Below are 27528 nucleotides of genomic sequence, written 5' to 3'. Positions count from 1 at the left end.
ACACCAGTGAGAATGGGGGAAATTAAAAAGGCAGGAAACAACAAAATGTTGGCGAGGATGCGGAGAAAGGGGAAGCCTCTGCACTGTTGGTGGGAATGTGAACTGGTGCAGCCACTCTGGAAAACTGTGTGGAGTTTCCTCAAAGAGTTAAAAATAGATCTGCCCTATGACCTAGGATAAAGAAGCTGTGGTCTATGTATACAATGGGGTATTCCTCAGCTATTAGAAACGACAAATACCCACCATTTGCTTCTATGTGGATAGAACTGGAGGGTATTATGCTGAGTGAAGTAAGTCAATCAGAAAAGGACAAACGTTATATGGTCTCATTCATTTGGGGAATATAAAAATTAGTGAAAGGGAATAAAGGGGAAAGGAGAGAAAATGAGTGAAAATATCATTGAGGGTGACAGGACATGAGAGACCCCTAACTCTGGGAAACGAACAAGGGGTAGTGGAAAGGGTTGGGGTGACTGGGTGATGGGCACTGAGGGGGGCACTTGGCGGGATGAGCACTGGGTGTTATTCTATATGTTGGCAAATGGAACTCCAATAAAAAAAATCAAAACAGTGGAGATGAATTCTGACTTCTAGTTACAGTAAAGTTGATGAAACAAGGAACCATGGGTAATTATTTTTTGTGTATCTGTATCTCCACTAGACATTAAGTTCCATGGCCATAGGGACTAACTCTATTCATCATATTCTCAGCTGCCCATTATTGCCCAGTCCCTGCCCCACCCCGATAAATACTTGAATAAATGAAGGACTATACACTACTGAAGTAACCACAAAAAGCAGCCTCTACATAACCATGTACCAAAGTGTGGGCTACATGAGAAATCAAGCTAAAATCAGTTAGAAAAGAGAAGATAGCTAAGTTAACAGTCAGTGGGTTTGGATGTTATCACTGTGTGCGGGATAAAAGAAGCTCTCCCAGCTGGCTAGAGCCTGGCAGCTTTGGGGCTCTGTGTCCTACCCAAGGTATAAAGCCTTCTCAAAGGAAGACATGAAACAGAAAATACCCCAACTTCAATGTCAAAGCTGTCTATCTCATATGGGACAATGGTGGTATCTTGGTACAGGTTCCCAGAACAATCTCTTCTCTGGAGTCCAGAGACCTTCAAACAAATGACATTCAGTCGTGAGACTTTCTTTGGTCACTAGACTTTTCCTTAAGGTACCCAAAGCCTGCAAGTCTTGGATATAAAGCTTAAATATAATACCATAATTTAGATGCCGATGATAGTTCTGAAATGTGAGGATTTGGTTGCTTTTAGCTCTATGACTTTTAAGAATTAGCAAATAGATGGCTGGGCAACTCTGCCCTGAACTGCCTGACCACTCCTGACAAAAGGCCAGGCCACACCCAGAGTGGAACCTAATGGTCATCTCTCCAGGATGGCCCAAGGCAACAGGACACTACTCAGTCCAGGCCTCTCTTCTGGATCTGGTGAGTCCCCATTGATAGAAAAGTCTTCTCACCTTCAACTGGAAGAGGAAAGATCCAGTTTTCTTGAGGATTCATAGATAGTGAAATAACTCTACTCATACCTTCCTTTGCCATCATTCTAGGCCAAACCCAGTCTGGAGTGGTGAGAAGTCAGATCCTTCTCTGAACAAGTCACCTCCTCTTTCTTCCCCAAACGTTCTGGTTAATGGCAATAAGGCTTGTGGGTCAGTCAGAGGCCCATTAGAAAACAGATGGTATTTCCAAAATGGGATAATTTGAGGAGAGTTTGGTAAAGGGACTATTTATAAAGATGTGAGCAAGATATAGGGAATCAACAAGGCATAGCACTATAGTGCCCCAGGGACTGTTACCACCCTGCAAAAACGAGGGTATAGAGAAGTTACTGGAACCTGAAGATTGTGCACAGAGGGATGCCAGACAGGAGCCAGGACACAGCCAGCCTAATGAAACCCCTCAGGGAGGAAACCATAAATACACTCTTCCCTCTAATCTCCTTTACCAATACCAACAGGAAGCTGAGGGCAAGGGAGCCCTTTGATGCAATCTCTACAGGTCAATTCTGATGTAGACAGCAAGATGGAGAAGGATAGGCATGGATCTCTGGGGGCAAACTGAAGCTCTCTAGCACAGCTGTGCTTATTCATTCTGTGTGAGTCTGTGCCTGGGTAAAGACTCATTCATTTCAAACAGAAAAAAAACCTCCTTCTAGAATTCATCCTTCATCAGACTAATATAGAGAGCCACAAACAAATAGCATCATGGAATCGGAAGCCTAAATTTCAATCCCACTTCTGCCAATAACTGGCTGTGTGATGCCCAGAAAGTAAGTTTTCTGTATTTAGGCTTCCTTGTCTGCTTCTCACTATCTCACAGGAGTATTGCAAGGGTGTTTGCAGCTCATTGACTGTATGTTGACCACACAGACTTCCTTAAGAGCTCGATAACCAGGAACTTGCCTTTCTTTCTACTCATTTCTTCAAAATCCCAGTATCTCTCTCCACCCCCACCCTTCCCATTATTGTTTCATATTCCTTCACCCTGTATTTCATCTGATATTGAAACCTGTTCTGGGGTGATGTACTATGAATACTGTTGTGGTTTAATTCCATGTTTGTTGCATCTGTTGCTAAGCTCTATAAAAAGCTCATCCCTCAAGTTTACACTGAACCACACCAATAGCATCTTTTACAATCCTGACAGTATCATAACTTGTTCAAAACACAAATACTGTTCACAGATATTGTTGAAAATCTCCTTACAGAAGCAGTAAAATGCCAAAAGCCACATTATTAAGAGAACAACTGATTCTATAAGATCCTGAGCATGATGATGATAATGATGATAAATAATAGGAGTTCACATTTACATCTTTGCACATTACAAAAGAAATAATGGGCATTATGTGCCAGGCACAATCCTAAGTATTTTAGACTATATAATTTCATACCAATTATTATTAGGTATTTTGGGGTGCCTGCATTAGAAGGCACTTTGTAGAAGAGGAACACGAGACTTACAAAAATTAGATTACTTCCCAAAGGTGGTCAAGTATTACTCAGTTTCAGGATTCAAATCCAGTTTGGTCTAACTCTATAGCCCACGTGCTTAGACACTACAATATAATTGAATTTCAAAAAGGGTACATAATTCAAACTCTCTGACCCAGTAATCCCACTTACAAGAATTTTTCCTACTCCAAAAGAAAGGCAATACCATTCTGGAAATGGATAGTGGTGAGAGTTGCACAACAACATCAATGTACTTAATGCTACTAAATTGTACACATAAAAATTATCGAAATGGTGGGGCACCTGGATGGTTCAGTTGGTTAAGTGTCTGCCTTCAGCTCAGGTCATGATCTTGGGGTCCTGGGATTGAGCCCCCATCTTAGGCTCCCTGCTCAGTGGGGAGTCTGCTTCTCCCTCTTCCTGTGCCCCTCCCCACTGCCTGTGCTCTCTCTCTCTCAAATAAATAAGTAAAAATCTTTTTAAAAATTATCAAAATGCCAATTTAAAAAAAATATTTTATTTATTTATTCACAAGAGACACAATGAGAGAGAGGCGGAGACATAGGCAGAGGGAGGAGAAGCAGACTCCATGCAGGGAGCCCGATGTGGGACTCGATCCTGGGTCTCCAGGATCACACCCTGAGCCAAAGGCAGATGCTCAACCACTGAGCCACCCAGGGGTCCCCAAAATGCCAAATTTTATATTACATGTATTGTACCACAATAAAAAATATTTAAGAATTCAACAAGAAATAAAAAGAAGGCAGTATTTCAAAATTTTAAAAAGTGGTTTTTGTAATCTGGCCATTTAAATGCTTGTGTGACATTAGTTATAAATATATATACATTACCTATATTGTTTCCATGTATAAAATTGTCTACTCAAACTGGCTAAAAACTTTGAAACTATATTCTTATTGGAGAGGTAGAATTTTTCTTAGGTTTGATATTGCCATATATTTGGGCATCGCAATTTTCAACCAAAAATCAATAGCCATCTAGATTAATATTTAATGAAAAGAAAAACAAAGACAGCTTTAGCATGAAGTGACTCGGAAATTTTGCCATCCACCAACCACTGAGGATTATCGGAGGAGTTACTATAGCAAATTGAGAAATGTACCAAGAAAGATAAAGATATGAGAAAAATTAAAGTGGGAAGAGAAAAAAAAAAACCACATCCACAAAGCTGATGGTTCCCACATTATTTTTAATTGCAAATTAAATAGGAAGTAATGAAGATGCCCAAAGAGAATGAGGAAATCAGCTGAATTGTGGCATTTCCTCTTCAGAGATTGTCGTGCCTTTAAAAATAAAGTACAAAATTCTTTTTTAAAAAATTTATTACTTTAAGTATTCTCTACACTCAACTTGGAGCTCGAATTCACACCAATATCAAGAGTCCCATGCTCTTCTGAGCCAACCAGATGCCCCATAAGTACAAAAATTCTTAAAGAAACATGGAAATACTTATGGCATAGTGTTAAATGAAAAAATAGGATGTGAAATTTTATTCACATTATGCATATCAGCAGTAGAAATGTATGTGTATGTACATATGCCAATTGGAGCAAAACACACAAAAATAAAGCCATAGTTGTGACTGAGTAGTAGAATTTTGGATCATTTTTCTCCCCCTCTATTTTCCAAACTTGCCAAAATGCCGTTCCATTGTTGTATTCGTTATCTATTGTTAGGACACAAATTATCCCCAAATTTAGAGGCTGAAGACAACAAGTGTTTGTTTTCCCAAAGTTTTTGTGAATCAGAAATCCAGGCTCCACCTTGCGGGATGCCTCAGCCTCAAGGATGGCAGCTGCCCCAAGGCCTGGGCAAGGAAAGACCCACTTCCAAGTGCATTCAAGCGCTTGTTGACAGGATTCGGATCCTCTGCATTGAGGGCCTGAGTTTCTTTCTTTCTTTTTTTTTAAGATTTTATTTATTTATTCATAAGAGACACACAGAGAGAGGCAGAGACAGAGGGAGAAGCAAGCCCCCCACGGGAGCCCGACGTGGGACTTGATCCAGGGACTCTAGGATCATGACCTGGGCCGAAGGCAGATGCCCAACCACTGAGCCACCCAGGCATCCCAAGGGCCTGGGTTCTTTTCTTTTCTTTTCTTTTCTTTTTTTTCTTTAATTGAAGTTCCATTTGCCAACATATAGTATAACACCCAGTGCTCGTCCCTCAAGTGCCCTCCCCAGTGCCCGTCACTCAGTACCCCATCCCGCCCGCCTCCCCTTCCACTAGCCGGGGTTTGCCTCTGTCCCCGGAGCCTACCTCAGACCCTTGCCATGGCGCCTCTCTCTCACGCCATCCTCGAAACATGGCAGCTGATTCTCATCAGAGCAAACACATGGGCGCCAGCGTGAGGGAAGCCAGAGTCTCCCTGCGGCCTATCCTCAGAACCAAATTCTCATCATCTTTGCCATAGTCTGTTGGTCGAAAGCAAGTCACTAGGCCCAGCTCACACTCAGGGAACTGGAATCATTGGGGTCACCTTAAAGGCTGCCTACCATAGCGGCCATTAATACAAAAGACTCACAAAACAGAGCTCTTCTTTTCTTTTTATCATCCCACCCCAGACCCAGTATTTTTGGGAAGAGGATTCAGCAACTTCTTCTAGCACAGATACCTCTAGAAACTGGAAATACCAGCAAACTTGTTCTCCCCTCAGGCCCCTAGAAAGGAACGTACCCCTGCCAACACCTTAGTTTTAGGCCAGCGAGACCTGCATCAGACTTCTGCCTTCAAGAACTGCCAGATGATAAATTTGGGTTGTTTTTAAACCACTGAGTTTGTGATAATTTGCTAAGGCAGTAATAGAAAACCAATAGAAGCCACAAGCCAAACAAATCGCAGAAGTGTAGCTGACTCAGTCTCAGTTAGATTGAATGCTGTTTTACTGGAAGGGGTTACACAGAAATATAAGAATTCTTTGGGGCCTGGCTTACAGGACTCCCGTGAAGGCAGTTTAAGCCTGCTACTGCAATCATTGGAAGTAGTCGCAGGAACAGCAGTCTTCAATTTCTCATTGACTTTTCACACTGAGTCGTGATAGTAACTTTCATCCACCACAGAAATTGATTTTAGTTAGGGAAGAAATTGGAAAATATAGGCTTGTTTGTTTCAATAGAAATGAATGGAAAAATAGAGACCTTTCACGTCTTCTGAGATTCCAGGAGTACAAAGCCTGCTCCCAGCTCTAAGTCCAAGAACTCAGAGACATTTTGGCAAAGGCAGGAAGGGAATGTCTTTAAAGTCCGTGTAAGTAAGAAGGACCTGGCTTAAAACTTGCCCTTCATGGGTTAAGTTACATGGAATCCCATTAATCTATCTAGTCCAGAAAGATAAAGACAGCAAAGTCCATCCTCCAGGGATGGGAACACATGATTCCCAATAGTGTAGCTATTCTAAAGTGAAGGCGAGATAGTGTGGTGAACTGGTAAGTGCAAAGTGATGGACTTCTCTTACTTGGAAATTCTATGGGATTTTTTTTCCCCTTTCCACCCCACTTCAAGAGTCTGTGGAAAGAGACTGACAGATGAATGTGGATGTTAAGAGGCAGATTTTCCTGATGATGCACTTGCTGAGCTTCCATTAACACTTCAGGGAATTATGTGCAACTATCAATGGGAGAATATATCCCTAATATTCTATTTTTAATTTTTTTTCAATGAACAATTATGTTTAGTCCATCCCCAGCAGGATTTGTTGGTGAGATTGCTGGTTTCCTAATGCAAGTTTCTTTTCAGTTAGCCAAGCTAATGCTGATGACCTGTTTTCACTTGATGATGTACAGTTAGATATATCCAGTGTCTACCTAAATGCATTTGTGAATTAAATCTTGTCTGGGAAGATTTGCTCATTCAACCTAGGGATTAGAAATTATATTGACCCAAGAAGCAAGACTTGCTATATTTAGTCTGGGATCTGTGCCAAACATGTATAGCCAGACCAAGGGATTAGGGAGCCCTGACATCATTTTTACTCCAGTGCCTTATAAAACATCAAGGTTAGCAATTATGCTACATCATTTGAAAGATACAATTCCCAAGTTTCAAATTATTTTAAATTTTTGGTGTGGTGCCTCATTTTCAGATCAATAATATTCAGTGCATGAAAGGAAAAGAAGAGCCTAGAAGGGAAAAGAAACAGCCTTTAGCCAGGACCTGGCATTTTTTACTCCCATTGTGTGATGAGAAAACCAATCCACAGAGAGGCTAATTAAGTAAATCACGGAAAGGTACAATCAAATTGGTGGCAGGATTAGTATTCCAGCCCATACCTACCTGACTCCAGATCCCACGCTCTCATCGTGTTATTATTCATTCTTTGTGCAAGAGAAAAGGGGTGTATGTTTCATTTCAGATGGAGAAATAATTGAGAACTTTATAATAATGGACTAGGTTCAGAATTGCCCAAGAGGGGCACCTGGGTGGCTCAGCGGTTGAGCACCTGCTTTCAGCCCAGGGTGTGATCCCGGGGTCCTGGGATCGAGTCCCACATCAGGCTCCCCACAGAGAGCCTGCTTCTCCCTCTGCCTGTGTCTCTGCTTCTCTCTGTGTCTCTCTCATGAATAAATAAATAAAATCTCTTAAAAAATCACCCAAGAAAAGCTGAATAATAACTTTTCTGACCCATCCCTTTTTTAGACCATCATTTCCCTCCTCTTCTCCCTTTCCTTCCTAATAAAAGCACAAGTGAAATTAAACTTTAAAACTCCAGGAGGAAAAATATCTCCAGGAGGGCACAGATTGTCATTTATCTTTGTATTGCCAGCGCTCTGTACTTACCTGGCCCAGATTAGGTGCTTGTCACCAGCTTGTCATAGGAAAAAGAGAAAGAATTAATGAACCAGTGACGATTATTCTATTTATAATGCTTATTGGAACGGCTGTCTCACTTTCAAATGTAGGAAAGTATTTTGCTATTATTTTAAGCTAGCTGTTTTGAATATGTTAAATATTCCAAATCTCTGAAATGTGTTACTAAAGACTAATTCCGGACATGGCATTTTTTTTCTCCCTCGCTACACACAGACACACATACACATATACCCACAGTACTATATTTTTATTATGCCCCCCAAAATGATTTAAAACAGTTTCTATTCAGAGGTATAAGCACTCTGAGCTCCAAGTACCATTCTCAGAAAGGGCCTTTTTAAGTTTCATTAATTAAAAATAAGATCTCTAAAAATGAGAGCATTCATAGATCTCTCTAAACTGTAGGTATCTCTTGGGAAGGATTTATAAATTGTCCAACTGTAATGTAAAGCACTTTTGAAAATGTGGGTAGATGCAGAGGATATTATCATTAACAAGGAACTAAGAAAAAGCAGTAGTTCCTATTTAAAATCTGGTGGCAGGGATCCCTGGGTGGCACAGCGGTTTGGCGCCTGCCTTTGGCCCAGGGCGCGATCCTGGAGACCCGGGATCGAATCCCACATCGGGCTCCCGGTGCATGGAGCCTGCTTCTCCCTCGGCCTGTGTCTCTGCCTCTCTCTCTCTCTCTCTGTGACTATCATAAATAAATAAAAATTGGAAAAAAAATAAAATAAAATAAAATCTGGTGGCATATGACCCACTAATGTACATCTGAAGAGCCTCATGACTGAGTTTTTACCAAACAGTAAGAATGACTTTTCAAACAATAGCTAGCCCCATCAGGGGCCTGGAAACCTTGTTTCCAAAATACCTGGGAGCCTTATCCTCTCCTTCACCCACTCCCAACTTGAAAGTATACAATAGGCCACACCTCATGACTCCATGCATCTCTTTTTACCCAGGGGTCCTGTGCCCGTACTTTTAATAAAACCACCTTTTTGCACCAAAAAAATAATTAATTAATTAAACCTGGTTACCTTTGAAGCAGCTGCATGTACACAATCCCAGACAACAGTGAAAACTTTCCAAAGTATATATAATGATGGGCTGAGAATTCTTCACAAAATGTACACCTAATGTTTCCCGCATTACACTTTTCTTTAAAAGCAAGTATGACATCTTAAGTGTTTTCTTGCAAAAAGCAAACAAGTATTATAATTTTTCTTGTAAGGCATTCCATGAAATGCCTGGTTTCCAACTGAAAAAAATCCCAAGGAATTGTAATTAAATGTAAGTTTTGCTTCAGTGAAAAGCCCACTTCTAAAATGTTAGTTTACCAAAAGTGGGACATTTTCTATGGAAGACTTTAATTCAGATCCTTGAGAATAGATTTTTTTTTCCATAATACCACCTTTGGAGGATGCATTGGTATAAATGTCAATACACGTAGGTCATACATGAGGTGTGTTTGGATTGATTATATATTCTAATAGCCTGAAATCTAAATGAAGAGGGTTTTTAATAAGAAGGTAATAGGACTATAGAGATCTCTGGATGGCATAAAAATACATGAGAAGGTATGTTGTAATGTGAATAAGACTAATTGATCATCTTATTAGAGAAACAGTTATCTCAAGATGAAAAATGGCCACATTGTTGTTTGACATTTGAATTGTCAATGACTTGACCAGAAGAAACCTTAGTCAAACACTCCAGAGACATGAACAGTTCAAGAGAGCAGCCGCTTGCCAAAGGTCACTGATAGAATAATAGGGGTTTTTTTTTCCTCACAATCTGAAGAAAGTCTGATGCTGATTATATCCCAGTGAAGGGGAAATAAAATGATGGCCAAAAGTCATGCTTTTATTAAAAACACTACCATTGATGTAACAACCAATATGACAGGATAAACTCTAAAATTTCTCCATAATAGAATCCTTGGACAGTATACTTAGGCATGTAACCTATACTCTGCTTATCGGATGCATACCAAAAGTAAAAACATTCAACTCTTTTTGAGAAAATAGAAGCTAAGAAAATATCAAGTTGAATCACTAGTCATCTAGCTTGAAAATCATTCAACTGAATAGAATTCTGGTTTTGTTTTGTTTTGTTTTGTTTACTGACATTTTTATTTAAATTCAATTAATTAACATACAGTATATTCTTAGTTTCAGAGGTAGAATTTAGTGATTCATCAGTTGCAAGTAACACCCAGTGCCCATTACATCAAGTGCTGTCCTTAATGCCCATCACCCAGCTACCCTATGCCCCCACCTACCGCCCCTCTACCGGTCTTGTTTGTTTCCTAAAGTTAGGAGTCTCTTATGTTTTATCTCCCTCGCTAATTCCATTTTATTTTATTTTATTTTATTTTATTTTATTCTTAGATTTAAAAGCCAAATTGTTTCTAACTTTTCATAATAAAAAGAGACTTTAGGTAGACGTAAAAGTATTTTTAAAAAGAGACAAGAAAAAAAAATAAAAAATAAAAAGAGACAAGAAGTTCCAATGGGCCTCTCTTCTCTCCCATGCGGTTAAGGTCATCAGATAGTAGGGTCAGTGGATATTCTGAGTCATTCCATGCACATTTGCTAATTTCAGCATTTCCTGTCTCCTAAAACTGATCACGTAAAGAACTTCAATTTTTAAAACTGTTCGAGATTTCAATACCACACAACTTAATCATTTCATGAACTATTGGTAACAATGCTAAGATGACTGGTGGACATGGGGTCCTCCCAAACCTTGGACTTCTCACTCTTTACCAAGGAAAAGGTTTCACAAAACTACAAATTTTAACCAATGTAGTGCTACCCCAAGAGAGATACAAAACTTAGGACCATATCACAGGAGGTTAAAATTTCCCCCACTACCTCCCCACCCCAGAATTTTTGCACAGTGGGTTCAAGTTAAAATGTATAGTATGGGAAAACTTGAAAGCAAAAAGAAGTCAAAACAACATAACATAAGGCATAAGTTGCATGTACAGGAAGGGAGAGGGCAGTATCATTGCCCTTTAACCTTTTTAGGCTTCAGACGTCTTACCTGAACACTCTCCCACACAACAGAGGTATACTCCTTCCTTGCCTATCTTGTTCACTCTAGCAACAAAGTGCTTTTCCAGGCAATAGTACTCCAATTCATGCTACCCCCATAGACTGTCTGAAAATTATCTGCTGATGCTTGTGAGTAAATAAATTGGCACACCAATGGAAAACAAATTTTGAGTTCTTTTAGGCATGAAGAGCCTCATCTTTTAAACTAATGGCATTATCTATTAGTAGGCTCTGAAAAGTACAATATACTTCCAAAAACTAACCTGATAACCAAATCACTGTAAGATTCAATTTCTCACTAGCACTTCATCCACAGTGCCTAGGCAATCCCCATGTAGCTTGAAGACCATGGAAGAAGCTAGAAACATCTCACCTGTCCTATTCAATAGGAAATCCACATTTTCAAGTCCCAGGGGAACAACGTATGGATCTCCGAGTTAATACCTTTCCCAGTTAGCTACCAGTTCCATGAATTTAGTAAAATTAGGTTTTTGCCAACATTATTTTTACAAGATCTTCTGCAGACAGACATATTCCTTGCAGTCAAAGATTGCCAAAATTTCAAAGCTTCTTATTATCCATATATGGGACATGACTACAGAATCCTCTGCCACAGAAACAAATTGGAGTCTGGAGAGCCAACTATCTTTGGAAAGCTGAAAGATTACTCAAAACCAGTGTCATGAAGTACCAACTGAACTGCGGGTTTACAGAAAGGTGGTAGCATCCGTTTTTCTGATTTTGAGGGTGGGTTGCATCCTAATCAAATCATTCAAGTGCTTGCACGGTTTTATCATTGTCACCTCTGAATCATAAATGTTAAGCTGAAAATGGTGAACCAGAGCTCCCACAAGGCCCTCTGTCCACCAGAATGGACATTAACTTCTGTATTGTTTCTGATTACTTCTTCAGAAGTCCATGTAACTAATTCCCAACCTCCCCTTCTCTGTCTTACTCTTGTCCCCAACTTTTTAAAGTTTGCAATAGGCACATTATTTAATACTCAGGTCCTCAATAATAGAAATTCTGTTAAGAATAAAAAATTGTTGTGGCACCTGGGTGGCTCAGTGGTTGAGCGTCGCCTTTGGCTCAGGTCGTGATCCCGGGTCCTGGGATTGAGTCTCACATTAGGCTCTCCACGAGGGAGCCTGCTTCTCCCTCTGCCTATGTCTCTGCCTCTCTCTGTGTTTCTCGTGAATAAATAAAAATTTTTTTAAAAGGCATAAAGAATTGTTTAAATTTGTTTATTAAGAATAAAGAAGTGTTTAATTTTGTTTCAGATTACCATACAGCAAAATCAGGCGGAAATCCTGAACCTTCCACTTCCTACTCTGTGATCCTAGGAAAATTATTTAACCTTGCCCAGTCTATTTTATCCATCTATAAAATGTAGCTAATAATATCTCCCTCTCTGGGTATATTGTAAGGATTAAATGAGATATAAAATAACTAGAATGTCATAGGCACATAAAAGATGTTACATTCTTTTTCACAAAAATCCAAATTTATTTACATAGAAACTTGTAAATGAAAGTGTTTTTTTGTGTCAGCAATGTCTTTAGGTTTACATTATCTCTTTACCGTTTCATAATCAAGCTTGTTTAAAATTTGGGATATTAAGGGCTGAAAGTGTTTATAGTTGCATATTAAGGGTTGATTTAAAATGTTTTGCATATTAAAGGCTGATTTAAAGTGTTTATATACATGCAATATTATATTCTGTTGCTACTGTCCAGTTAGCTTTATATTTTTTACAAATTTTATGTAATTACATAGTCTTCATAATATTCATTTTGTGCATCTTATAGAGTGATGTACAATAATTTCTATCTCTGGACATATAGTTTGTTTGCCATTCCTCAGTAATATTATCAATAGTGTCAGAGGGGAGGGGAAACTTTGTGCACAAGAGCTTTCTCTAATTTGTTAATTAATTAATCATTAATGTTAATGATTTAGGATACAGTTCTGGAAATGGTATTACTGGATTGAAGAGTAGGAACACATTTTTATGGTTTTGATGTGCTTTTAGGTGCAGGGAAAGAAGAAGCTACTGTGAGGTGGGATTATCAGAGGTCCAAATATAGAGATTTGAAAGGTGGAAAAGGAATATTTTAGGAAGAAAAAAAAATGAAACAGAAACAAGTAAGAGTTTAATATGATAATAAAGGAAAAAAGACAGAAGGAAATTAATCTGATTGAAGTAGAGGGGGGAGTGTTTTTGGCAGTAATGGGAAGCCAGATGAGTAGGTTCTTATTAGAGGAGGTCCTTGAGAGTGAGATAAAATAGTTTAAGCTTGTGATCAATGCCTAGAGCCCAGGACAGTAACACACGTGAAAGGGAGATGGTTCATGAAGAATCACTGGGCAGAACTGAGGCTGAACCGGACGAGAAGGCACTGGAGTAGTGGGAAACAGCCATAATCAAAGCCTCCCACATGATGTCAAAGGAGAAAAATGTGGAAAGTGAATCCAAATGCTTGAAAAAGGAATCAAGGGACTTCAAAAGAGGTTAGTGTAAGAGAACGAATAAAATTGTACTCCCCCCAAAATTCTCACCTGAGTGACTGGAAATGAGAAGTTGGTGTCACTAAGCTGATAGCAGTCAGGTAACCAAGAAGGAGAAGCAGTTTGCTGGAGGAGTAGATTGGGCAGGGGATACTGATTTTGAGCTGCCAGTAGGATATTCAAATGGAAAGGCCACATATAGGCAGTTGGAAGCCCTGACATTCTTTAGGACTTCAGTGGTTGAGGTTGGATACTTACAAAACAAGGAGTTCATATTGCAGTAGAGGACATTTTACCTGAAGATCGAAAAGGTATTTAGGAGCTTCTGAGATGGTCAGATTAGCCATGGCCTTGGACCAATGCAGCAGGTCCTCCTGATATCTGCCAGTGGCCTCCCAAGACCATAATATGAGTGTCAGAGTTTCATCAGAAACCATGTCCCAGGACACCTGAGTGGCTCAGTTGGTTGTGCATCTGCCTTCAGTTCAGGTCATGATCGTGAAGTCCTGGGATGGAGCCCCATTACGGGCTTAGTGGGGAGTCTGCTCCTCCCTTTCCCTCTGCCCAGCCCCCACTTGTACACACTATGTCTCGAATAAATAAAATCTTTAAAAAAGAAACCATGTCCCATTCTCTAGTTCCGTCATCAAATATGTGGTAAAACACATTTGTAGTGAAAAGGAAAGAAATTTAGAATAATTTCATTTGAAGTACTGTAGCACAAAACTGGCAATGCTATTATAGGCTCAACTCATTTTATTTGGGGGCCAATAACATATTATTCATGAATTATTAATTTTTTACTTCAGAAGATACTTGTGTGAAAAGACTCCTCTAAAATATGTAGTAGAGACCCTGAAAATCAGAAAATCTCTGAGGAACAGTATGAATACCTTTCAAGAAACTACATGATATTGAAAATTTGGCAGGCCTCACACCTGCAAAATCTTACAGATGAGCTCCAATGTCCACACCAAACATTCAGAATTCCGGATTCATCTTTCAACTATAGAAAATTCCACAAGAAGAACCTAATAATCCCCTGGGTCATCCAGAACCACTGAGCACATACCCTGTATTCTAAATATAATCCTTTGCATTTTTCCTTAGAGGAATACTAATCACATGTGTGGGCCATATGTTGCAGTTTAATATCTCCCCAATCAGCAAGAAATTTCCTCAGATTTTTCATAGGATCCCTGAGGAACCAGAAATAGAGAGCAGGAGAATCCAGTTTGAAGTAATCATCTTAGATTGAATTAAATATAATCGTGTATATAATGGTACCAGGATCTGCTGGAAGAATTTGAGTGTACTAAGTTTTCCTGAACTTGTGTGTTTTATCTATTTTTAATTATCACTCTTAAATTTCTGGGGAAATTCTCCCATTAAAATATTTTATAATTCAAGAATCATAAATAAGACTGTTGTCATAAGGTCATAGTTTATCACCTCAAAAAATGCTTGTGTTGTCTTCAAGGTAAGTAGAGAATGCACCAGAAGAGCTCATAGACAGTGGGAATGCTTGTGTCCCAAGGTCCCCCAATGTAATCTGTCTGCTGAGCATTCTCAGTCTGCAGAGGAAGAAGGCTCTGGAAATTGGTGGTGGCGAGCCACATAAAGCCCTATATCAGAATCAAACCTGGAATGTGTTAGATTCATCCATCTGCCTAGAGTCCTGATCCATGGGTCTCCAAGGCCGCCTGAGTGTAGACATCCAGGAACACCTGCTTTCTCAAGGTCTGTGAAGTCAGAGTGAATGAGGATGGAAGAGGGTGGTAGAGGAGAATGAGAATAAAGGTTTTGATTCTTTTAAAATAACAGACTTTGATTCTTTTAAACTGACAGACACAGAATTACATATTTTTTTCTTTTTTGTAACTCCACTAAATATGTTCATTGTAATTAAATAAGATTTTGCAGTCCATTACCCTGTAATGGAGGTAGCCTTTGGGTATTTTTGAAAACTAAAATTAGAAGAAAAATGAGCAAGTAAATGTGTTGATTGATGCATCTATGAGGATCTTTATACTATCTTTTAAGCAAACTAATGAATATTTTAAAGCAAAATAAAAACATGAAAATAAACATACCTCATATTTTTTTTTTTTAAAGATTTTATTTATTTATTCATGATAGTCACAGAGAGAGAGAGAGAGGCAGAGACACAGGCAGAGGGAGAAGCAGGCTCCAAGCACCGGGAGCCCGACGTGGGATTCGATCCCGGGTCTCCAGGATCGCGCCCCGGGCCAAAGGCAGGCGCCAAACCGCTGCGCCACCCAGGGATCCCTTTTTTTTTTTTTTTTTTAAAGATTTTATTTATTTACATACCTCATATTTTTGATGGTAAACTGCTTTTCAAAACAACCACCAATGGATTAGTATTGTCCTTTCAGACCCTCTGTTGGGGCAGGGAAAGGTGGATGAAGTTAGTTTCTGTGTCTTCCTGCCTGTCCCATCAGGTCCAATTTCTGGCCTCCCTCCAGATCTCACCCCACCGCCATGTTTCTCCTCTTCCTGGGGTAATTCATAGCTAGAATTGGAGCCAAAGATGGAAGTAGTAGCCAGCCTCCAAGGACCTCACTTCCTGCTCTTCACATCGTTGTGCAGCCCACTCCCACACTGGAACAGAGATGGGCCTGTGAGACTAGTAGAACATTCCAAAGTATAATGCGTCATTTCAGATGAGTTCGGGTATTAGAGCTTTTATCTTGGTTTCCTGATGTACTTGTTTTGAAAGGAGCCAGTAACCATGTCACGAAGACACACAAGCAGCCCACAGAGGGGCCCACATGGAGAGTACTGACCTGCCAGCCGTGTGAGGGAGCCATGTTGGGCATGAATCCCTCAGGCCCCACCAAGCCATCAGACTGCTGACATCTGACTGTAACCTTGTGAGAAATCCTGAGCCAGAACAACCCAGCCAAACCACTCCAGAATTCCTAACCCACAGAAACTGTGAGATTATGGATGATTACTGTTGCTCTAAGCTACTAAGTTTATAAATGTAGAAATACTTTTTAGATATTGTTTTATTTAATCCTTACCATGATCTTATGAGGTAGATACCATTTTGTTCATTTCCCCATAAGGAAAGTGAAGTGCAGAAGAGGTCAAGTGGCTTGCCCAAGGTCAAATAGTCAAGAGTAGAGTCTAAATTTGAACACAGGTTTTCTGATTTCCAAGCCCATGTTTTGGGACTGGAGTGGAAAACCACTAAGGCTCTTTCCAGCCCAAACAGAGAGGATTCTATGCTGTGAAAAGTTCCTTCTCTACTCCTTGCTTTGTGCCACCTGAAGCACCATCCACCTTTAGTGGCCTTTGCTGGAGCCAAACAGCTATCCTAGGTGTTCATCTGCATGAGAGATTTGGGAGAGTCCCAAGCCTGCTTTGACCAAAGTCTCACATCCTCTCAAAGTTTCCATTTCTACAATGTCTCTAGGACTCATTAGGGTCTCGTAAAAAAAAAAAAAAAAAGATAGATAGATAGATAGATAGTTAGATAAATAGATAGATAGATTAGATATAGATATAGATATAGATATAGATATAGATATAGATATTCCTGATCAAAATTTAAATATGTTACCTGAGAAATGTAGGCCAGCCTGTTGTCAGCATCCTCAACCTATTAGCAGAGAACAGAACCCAAAGGAAATAGGAGACCTGACAGCTATATTTGAGTTTAGGGAGAATTTGAGGAAAATCTGAAAATGCAGCATTTCCAAGTGTTGGAAGGCCTCTGAGCAGTTGAATACCCAGTAGGTAAAATGAGAGTAGCTCCTACTCTACATACATCCCACTCACACCCCAGACGCAGAAAAGGGAGAAAAGTTTAATTATCCAAAATTTGCAGTCAGAAAACCCAGAGATGGGACGCCTGAGTAGCTCAGTGGTTGAGCATCTGCCTTCAGCTCAGAGCGTGATCCTGGGTCCTGGGATCAAGTCTCACGTCGGGCTCCTCACAGAGAGCTTGCTTCTCCCTCCGCCTGTGTCTCTGCCTCTCTCTGTGTGTCTCTCATGAATAAATAAATAAAATCTTTAAAAAAAAAAAGCAAAGAAAAGAAAACCCAGAGATATGCTTTCTTAAATTTAAGCATATGTTTAATTTAGTGTCATGTTGAAAACCACAATTTTATCTCAAATGACTTGTAATGGAGGTGAGGCACAGCAAAATCATTTCTGTTTTGAAAACATTATGGTAATTTAGATAAGCCAGACACAAAAGGACAAATGTTATATGATTCCACTTATGTAAGGTATGAGGAATAGGCAAATTCACAGAGATGGAAATGAGAATGGTGGTTACCAGGGGCTGGGGAGAGGAGGGAATGGAAAGTTAGTGTTTAGTGAGTACGAGTTTCAGTTTGGGGAAATGAAAAAGTTCTGGTGATGGATAATAGTGATGGTTGCACAACAATGTGAATGCCCTTCACGCCACTGAATTGTACATTTAAAAGTGGGTAAAATGATAAATTTTGATTTATGTGTATTTTACCATAATAAAAAAAAATTTCCCCAATCATTTCTATTGTTAGAGCTCCAAGGTCTATATCTGGTCTCACCAACTCCTTCCTATTTTTTCCTCCAAAGTGTCTGTCTTATGTTTTTCCATCTTCTTCCTGGCCTCAAACTTCATCATCTCTCATGAAGGCTATGGAAATGAACCCTTAAGTGGCCTCACTGATTCTCTTTCCATCCAATCTGTCTCACAGCTTAACTCTCTTAATGCCTTACTCTTGCCTTTAGAATAAAGCTTAATACATATTAAAACAGTTTTCTCTCTCATTCAGTGGGAAACCCAGGCTGGACACCTGTTTTGAAAGAGCATTACTTCGCTAATTTTTTTAAATTTTATTTTAAGTAAACTCTACGCCACACCTGAGGCTTGAACTCACCACCCTGAGATTAACAGGTACATGCTCAGGACACCTGGGTGGCTCAGTTCGTTAAGCATCTGCCTTCAGCTCAGGTCATGATCCCAGGGTTCTGGGATAGAGCCCTGCATCGGGTCCCTGCTCGGTGGGAATCTGCTTCTCCCTCTCCCCGCTGCTTGTGCTCTCTCTCGATACCTCTCTCTCTCTCTCTCTCTCTCTCAAATAAATAAGTAATATCTTAAAAAAAAAATAGATGCATTCTCTCTGACTGAGCCAGTCAGGCACCCCTCACTTATTTTGATCATGAAATACAGCACGCAGGCCGAAAGGTACATTAAACTTCTGTGACCAGGGATCCCTGGGTGGCGCAGCGATTTGGCGCCTGCCTTTGGCCCAGGGCACGATCCTGGAGACCTGGGATCGAATCCCACGTCGGGCTCCCGGTGCATGGAGCCTGCTTCTCCCTCTGCCTGTGTCTCTGCCTCTCTCTCTCTCTCTCTCTGTGTGTGACTATCATAAATAAATAAAAATTTAAAAAAAAAATCAAAAAAAAAAAAAAAAAAACTTCTGTGACCAGTTTCAACCACTCATGTAACCAGGTTGAGAACATGGCAGTTGGTGCTTAGAGCTAACTGGCTGGACTGTATGCATAGACGGAGGGGTAGCAGAAAGTGCCTCAAAAAGAAGATATAGAGACAAATTTCCCTTACTTATCATCTTAATCCAAGTATGAGGGGCAGCACCTTGTAGCAGGACCAGCGCAGGGCACACAGATAATTCCTTTTAAAAATTTCAATAATTATGGTATACAAAGCCAATATAGGTTGGGTGGGGAGTCCAGAGTTAGGAAGATGAATATCTCTCTCCTTTCCTGGAGGAGATACATGGGTGCAGATCACCATGGCAACAGACAGCCATTGTCCATGACAGACATGGGTACAGAATGCAAGGTGGAGTGCAGAGGGTTTCGAAATGGAAAGAATTAAAATTAATCAAACCATGACACAAAGCAAGGAGCAATCGGTAGTGGGACTTTGTCATCATTTAGTTCCAAATTCCCACTATGAGCTAAGTTCCTGTAAACCAAAAGAGATGGAAGGAAAGAAAAAAAAAAAAAACCCTATTCCATTTCTCCAGTACCAGTCTACGAAGCAACTCACAGCGAGTTTCTAGTGCAAATTGTGGAATCCCTTCTCCAGAGCTCTTATGATAGACTTGGAAGTCTTAGGTATCCAGGGGGCTGCCAAATTTGTTAAAGCAGCTGGATGAGCACCAGACTGCCACTTCATTTTGTGCTGTGTAGACACAGTCCGAAGCATGTGAAGCTCCCATAAAGCACTTAAAGTTATTTTTGGACTTGTCTGATCTTCCTTACTACTGAGTTTTTAAGTTCCTTGAGGGCAGTGCATCCGACAGGGTTCTGAGAGGCAACATGGGACCCACTCAAGCCAGTTGAAACAGGGTGGGGAAATGATTGGATTTTAGTTACTCCGGGAGGGTCACCCAACTACACGCAGAGGAGGCTCTGTGGCCAGCCAGGAGCACCTCCCTCGGTGTAAACTAGCAAGGGGCCCAGAGCTGGCATCGCTGCCAGGGGCAGAAGCATCAGCTACTCCTTTACCCCCAGAAAAAGTGGGAAGCTGCTAGAGGACGAAGGAGCAGTTACTAGGCCAATGCAACCAACCCAACCAATGGCAGCCGCCAGGTAGATGCCCCACAGAATTGTGACGATCTTAGCCAAATGATGATACCCAGTAACAGAAAAAATGCATACCTATTTTAAATTTTCTCACACAGGGATCCCTGGGTGGCGCAGCGGTTTGGCGCCTGCCTTTGGCCCAGGGCGCGATCCTGGAGACCCGGGATCGAATCCCACGTCGGGCTCCCAGTGCATGGAGCCTGCTTCTCCCTCTGCCTGTGTCTCTGCCTCTCTCTCTCTCTGTGACTATCATAAATAAATAAAAATTTAAAAAAATTTCTCACACATACTTAGAGATATCAAGCTGCCAATAAAATAAGTCACCTTTGAAATGAAGCCGACGAAAGAACTAGCATTTTCTCTTGATAGTTACCTAACCTTTCACTAGCCTCCTGGAGGCTTAACTAGCCCTGGGTTTTTGGTGTGTTTCTCTCATAGACCACCATGAAATTTCCTAAGCCTTTCTACAACATAAATGAAAGATAGATATCAAAGAATATTTTGGTGTTGCTCTCCAGAAAAAAATGCAAAGTATATTAAGAACACTCATTCTTGGGGCACTTGAGTGGCACAGTGGGTTAACTGGCCAACTCTTGATTTTGGCTCAGGTCTTGATCTCAGGATCCTGGGATGGAGCCTAGAGTCGGGCTCTGTACTCAGCAGGCAGGCTGCTTGAGATTCTCTCTCTCTCTCCCTCTGCCCCTCCCCTCACTCACACTGGCGCTGTCTCTCTCTCTCTAACATAAATAAATCTGGGGCACCTGCGTGGCTCAGTGGTTGAGCGTCTGCCTTTGGTTCAGGTCTTGATCCTGGGGTCCTGGGATCAAGTCCTGCATCAGGCTCCCTGCAGTAAGCCTGCTTTTCCCTCTGCCTATGTCTCTGCCTTTCTGTGTCTCTCATGGATAAATAAATAAAATCTTTATTTAAAAAAGCAGGATTTCTTTAGTTTTGCTTTGTATATATGGAAAGTGATAATAAGTATAGTTTTAGAGGGGTGGGAACAGGCAAAATGGGAGAAAGTGACTGGGAGATACAAGCTTCCAGTTGTAGGATGCATAAGTCATGGGAATAAAAGGTATAACATAGGGAATATAGTCAATAGTATTGTATTGTATAGTGTCCTGGGGTGACAGATGGCAGCTACACTCATGGAGAGCACAGCATAATGTATAAACTTGTCCAGTTACTGTGTTGTACACCTGAAACTAAGGTAACATTGTGAGTCAACCATACTTCAATTAAAAAAATAATTCCATAAAATATAGTATCGTTTTCCATACTTCTGGATTCGCTATTTTACTTAAGCGTAAGATATTCTTTTCTTATTCTTCCGCTATTCATGAATTCTGCTTTTATCAGCACAATTCAGAGCTTGTTTCCAACTGGTAGGAAGAAAATTGAACATATGTGACACCCAAGTGCTGAATTCCCTATTGAAGAAATGAATGATAGACCTTATCTATCATTTATTCGACTCACATGTACACCCATGTATATTACAGACATTTTTATTTAATTATTCAGGAATTGGCACATGAGATGCATTATCTAATTCCTCTGGGATCTTCCACTGGCAAAAATAAATGCAAAGACTGTGACTATCAAATGCAATTTTCTCTTTTTCATGTATTTTAAAGTAATGACTTTATTATGTCTACATTTAATGACTCATTGTTTTAAAATTTTAAGCAATGTAGAAAAGTACTACAAAGAAAAAAATCAGCAAAAGCCTACCATGTAGAAATAATCATCATTAACATTAGGTGAACATCCTTTTTTGACATCTCTCTCTATGTAGACCCACAGATAGAAGGAATGATAAATGAATACATGGAGAGATAGTTTGGTACACAGAAATACTTGTATAAAACTGGGTACATACTTTGCACAGTATTTTTCAAGTAAAAATAAATTTAACAAACAAGAGAAACAGATGAAACTAACAGATAATTATTCCTTCTTCACTAGGAGAGTAGTCTCTGGAAGAGCTTCTGACAATAAGCGAGGGGGGATATTTAAAAGTTTGGATATTTAAGCAACCCAAATATGTTTTTCAATTTGATTGAAGTGTCCTTGGGGCACCTGGCTGACTGTGTTGGGGGCAGATGCGACTCTTGATCCCAGGGTTGTAAGATGAAGCCATACACCAGGTGTAGAAATTATTTAAATACATAAAACTTAAAAAAAAAAAGACTAGAATATCCCTGATATTACATAATCTTAATTGAGAAAGCTTTAAGCTAACTCTATTTGTCCTGAGTTCAAAATGATAATTATATTTTACAACTAAAATTGGGAGGGAACAGAATTGGAAAATCTGAAACTTCTATTTACAAATAATCTGGGGCTAGCTTGCTTTGTTTTATGATGCTTATGAAGTTAGGGACAGGGATAAAGCAATACCTTTATTCATCTTTGATCATTCAGACTCAAGTTCATTCAGTCCATTTGTATAAAAAAAATATGTAACATGATTGTTTTTGTGAGACCAGTTAAGAGATCACTAACATTTTCTTATAAACTATATACTTTTCAAAATTCAGGACTACCAAAAATCACAAACTTACAATAAAAGTAAACTTGGACGGTTCTTGGATAGCATCACCACATAACAAATTCCAAAGCTTCTTCAGAGACACAAACACAGCTGTTTCTGAAGTTTGCAAAGTAACCATATGCTGCTAGAAAAACAGATTATTCTGGTTGCATGTGGGCTTTTATGTGCAAACAGAATAAATCTGGCTTCTTGACAGACTAACCCAAGGAAAATTTTGTAAGATTTTATTTATTTCTTTGTTTATTTATTTATGTGAGAGACATGAAGAGAGCAGAAAGAATACAAGTGAGGGGAAGAGCAGAGGGAGAGAGAATATCAAGCAGACTCCTCACTGAGCCCAGAGCCAGGCACAGGGCTTGACATTGGGTTCAATCTCATGACCCTGAGGTTATGACTCTGAGATCATGACCTGAGTTGAAACCAAGAGTCAGAGGCTTCACCAACTGAGCCACCAGACACTCCACCCCAAGGGAGCTTAAATTGTTTTTAAAGAAGGTTAAAGATTAAAAAAAAAAAAAAAAAAAAAAAAAGGTTAAAGATTTTTAGGGACAAATAGTATACTAACCTTGTCGAATAAGAAATATTATATTTTTAACTTGTCCTTTGCAGTAGTTATATTTACTGTGAACCTATCTTTCTACAATTCTTTTATACGGTAGTAATTTCTTTTCTTGGCCCCTGTAGTAAAACCAAAAGACTTCACAAATTTGAAATGTAGCTCAGGTTTCAAATGTAAGTGGAGATATAAACATTTATATATGATAGAGTAATTATTCATACAAGTAATTGGATACTAACACTATTTTGACAATTAGGTCATAAGCATTTAGGAAAAATAAAATAGTTTCTATTTACATAGGACTATCTTGACATTAATTAGACCTCAAAATATCCCTCTGCAGCAAGTCTTTTTTTTTTTTTTCCAGCTTAAGGGCAGGCATTCATAAACCCACAATGGAAATAGTTACAGGTTTATGCACAGTTAAGAAAATTCATGATTCCCCATTGCCAGAGTAGGTAGAGGGAGGAATTTCTTCTTTCTGCAGTAACAGAGTCAAGAATGTGGTTGATCCTATTTTTAACTTTGATGTCAACAGAGCACAGCAAACAGAATCTCTATTTTTTTTAATTTTTATTTATTTATGATAGTCATACACAGAGAGAGAGAGGCAGAGACACAGGCAGAGGGAGAAGCAGGTTCCATGCACCGGGAGCCCGACGTGGGATTCGATCCCGCGTCTCCAGGATCGTGCCCTGGGCTAAAGGCAGGCGCCAAACCGCTGCGCCACCCAGGGATCCCAGAATCTCTATTTTTAAGGATGATAAATTCAACCCTGGGGAAGTGCCACAGTGTAGGAAACTCATGTAAATCATCACTGTAACCTAATTTATGACACCTGACCCTCAAAATACCATGCATGTGAATTCATATGTCCTTTCAGATGGGGAAAATTTTAGCAGATGTGTAGTGGATTTAAGTTTTCTGCATTGCCTGGACTGATACAATAAATTGGAAGCAATGGTCAGTGGTCTAATACCCCTCTCATTCTTTCTTTCTCCCAGGCTAGGGTCTTCTACGGTCTTGGGCTCTTAATTCAGTGAGTGATTAACCATTGCTCTCATCAAGTATTTATTAAGTACCATTTTAATTTAGTCTGTTATCATATACTACCTAAATTGTGCCAATTATATCAATAATCCTAGACCTTTAATTATTCTCTCCAACCTGATTCCCTATAATTCCTGTTCCCTTCTCAGTCTCTTCAATTCTAGTGGTTAATAGTCTGTGCCTGGTGCCTAATAGTTTAATAATAGTTTGATAAATATTTGTGTTTTATATATATATAATATATATAAAATATGAATATTTCTCTCCCTCAGACTTTGTCTTTCCATCCTAGTTACCTGTTATAACTCTCAGTCTACCCTGTATTAATAATTTGTGAATGTTTATTAAGCATCAGGTATTGTGCTAGGCAATCTGCATGTGTCTGTTCATCCTCTGTTCATCTTCACAAGTCAATGAAATAAGGATGTCATAATTCCCATTTTTAAGTGACATTGCATTATCCATCTCAGGATTTGCTCCCAATCCTGTCTGCCTCCAAGATGCACTCTTGTAACCACTACATTTATTGTCTCCAGATCGCTCTTGAGAAACTCCACAAAAGACCTTGTTTGATTTCAAAAACCCTCTTCCAGTGGTTCTGTTCTGTTCCCATAAGGTACTCAAGTTCCCATAAGGTATTCAAGTGATTATAGTAAGTAATAAATGCAATACCATATATTACAAAGCCCCAAACAACCAAAGTGCATTATACATTATATTCTATAAGGATAAAAGGGACCAGTTCAGATAACATTCACACTCTCCATTCGTTTTCAATGTAGTCAATCAAAAGAATGTGCTTTGAAGCACAAGAAAGGGAGTCTATGGTTCCTCCTTTACCTCCTACCCTCCTATTAGTATTTTATAGTGTGGTCAAGAATAGCTCATGTTCTTCTATAAATAATGAAATATAAAGAATACTTAGCATGGGGAGCCTTGCTGGCTCAGTGGGTAGAGCATGTGACTCTTGAACTGGAGATTGTGAGTTCGAGCCCCGCACTGGGCATAGAGATTACTTGGAAAAAAAAAATTAGCAAATAAATTATTTTAATGTCCTTCACCTGGCACAAGAGATGCTTGATGAGTAGCCCTGATGTAATAATCTAATAAAACCATTCAACATTCAGCAACTAGTATAGAATCGCTATTATGTATAAGGTACTCAATGAGAGAGAAAATATATAGCAATGGTGAGAAAATGAATGGAGAACAAATAAGAGGGAGACAGTGGCAGGGAGGGAGAAAGAAAGTGATCTCATAGCAGAAGACTGGAAATGCTGAATGAGTAATACAAATACTACAGAAGCTCAGAGGAGCTCACTTTAAGTCTGGATGTGCAAAAAGACTTCACAGTGATGAAATTCAAGCTGTGCCATAAAGGATGACTTTGGATAGGCAGAGAGAAGGTGGAAGATAATTCTAAGAGAGAGGGATAGCGTGAGAAAAGGTTCAGAGGCAGAAAAGCATAAATTTCCTTGGGGAAAAGAATGAACAGATCACACTCGCAAGGGTGACGTCGCTATGTCAGGCCATGGCATGAGCTCAACATGGATGCTGGGAGACTTGAATCTCAGGCTAAAACATTTGAGCTTCTCCCACTGGCAACCAGGAGCTACTGAGAATTTAAAATGGAACAACATGATGAAGACAGGGCTTTAAAATGGATTGACAGGGAAGGAGCCTGAAGGCAAGATCAGCAGGGCATCCATGGTATAGCTGAATGAGAGATGATAAAGCCTGATCCAATGGAGAAGGAAAAAAGGCCTGAGACATTCTGAAGGAAAAATAAGTAGGGCTCAGTAACTAATGGAAAGCAGGAGCGAGTTGGGTATTTGTATCTCTCTCTGCAACAGAACAGAGTATTTACTTTGAAATCCCACATATTTTAAAAGATGAGAAATTCAAAATTATTTCTCTATTCCGAAAGCTGTGGACTTTAAGTTATTAAGAACAAGAAGATTGAGAATCTGAACTTGAAGCTCTAACAGCCATTTGAAAAGTTTCCCATCTCTTCAGAGGGAAGTGGTAACTGTGGGGAGGCTATCAGCATTGTTAGCTCTTTTGTTTGAGTCAAGACCAATGAGAAACATCACCTAGTTCACATATATACACAATGTTCTTTTTTTTTTTTTAAGATTTTAGTTATTTATTTAAGAGAGAGAGAGAGAGTGCGAGCAGGGGAAGGAGCAGACGGAGACTCTGGAAAAGTAGACTCCCCACTGAGCAGGGAGCCTGACTTCCAGGATCAGACCTGAGTCCAAGGCAGACGCTGAGTCACCCAGGGGCCCCTACCCACACACATTCTGAAGATGGATAATTTAAAATGTAAAGGTCTCTTGTTGATGCCAAACTTACACAGCTACATCATTGTTAAATAAACTTTTCAGTAATAAGTCGAAAAGTAAGGGATTGCGAGAATATATGGTGATAAGGAAACTTAATGATCATCCAGACCAAACCCCTCTGTTTTATAGAAGAAACCGAGAACAGGGGAGTTCTGTTTCCTTTTCACTGAAAATCACAATCAGTGCTAACATCCACATCTCCCTCCTTAAGAATAATGTTCTTTTTTTTTCCATAGCCCTTTCCTCAGCCTCAGTGATTCCATCCTCCTGGGAAATGCTTAGAAGCCAGCAGTGTAGCTGTATCATCTCCAGTTCTAGATTTCTCTTCTGTTTAAATCATTGAGAAGGAAACACAACAGGAAAAAACCACTGGGATGAAATAGAGCTCCTGCTACAAGATGGAGCAATAGTTCAGCCAGCCAGTAGCCAAGAAAGAGCAGAGTGGGACTGAGATGATCAGACTGTAGAACAGAGCCCCAACCTGCGCTTGTCCACATTATCTAGTATTTGATACACTTTAAGAAGAGCAAATGGTCATTCTGGTTCCAAGATGTTGGAGAAAAACAGTCACTGCTATCATCTTACAAATAATGGCTATGTATTGGGAATGGAGCAAGGATTTCAGGAAGGGGCAGATAAGCATCTATCATGAACTCAAAGAAACTTGGGGCACGTGGCTCACTCAGTCAGTAGAGTATGCAACTCTTGATCTCAGGGTTGTGAGTTCCAGCCCCATATTGGCTGTAGAGATTACTTAAAAATAAAATCTGGTGGTTTTTTTTTGAAGATTTTATTTATTTATTCATGAGAGACACAGAGAGAGAGGGAGAGACACAGGCAGAGGGAGAAGCAGGCCCCCATGTGGGGAGCCCAATGTGGGATTCGATCCCAGGACCACGGGATCACACCCTGGGCCAAAGGCGTAGATGCTCAACTGCTGAGCAACCCTGGCGTCCCATTAAAAGTAAAATTTTTAAAAAGGAAGGAAAGGAAAGGAAGGAAAGGAAAGGAAAGGAAAGGAAAGGAAAGGAAAGGAAAGGAAAGGAAAGGAAAGGAAAGGAA

General features: G+C 39.8%; 1 long non-coding RNA gene across 1 annotated transcript; it reads right to left on the bottom strand.

Annotated features, from left to right (window-relative positions):
* Positions 1-4174: 4174 nt before the first annotated feature.
* Positions 4175-13832, bottom strand: LOC112668291 (uncharacterized). The gene is made up of 3 exons (XR_003141626.2): positions 13431-13832; positions 7780-7807; positions 4175-4286 (listed from the first exon to the last, which is right to left on the bottom strand). It is a non-coding gene; the product is annotated as an uncharacterized LOC112668291 (long non-coding RNA).
* Between the last annotated feature and the right edge of the window lie 13696 nt (positions 13833-27528).

Source organism: Canis lupus, chromosome 36, assembly GCF_003254725.2.
Source record: "Canis lupus dingo isolate Sandy chromosome 36, ASM325472v2, whole genome shotgun sequence".
Taxonomy (NCBI): Eukaryota; Metazoa; Chordata; class Mammalia; order Carnivora; family Canidae; genus Canis; species Canis lupus.
This window is presented reverse-complemented; position numbering and strand designations above follow the sequence as displayed.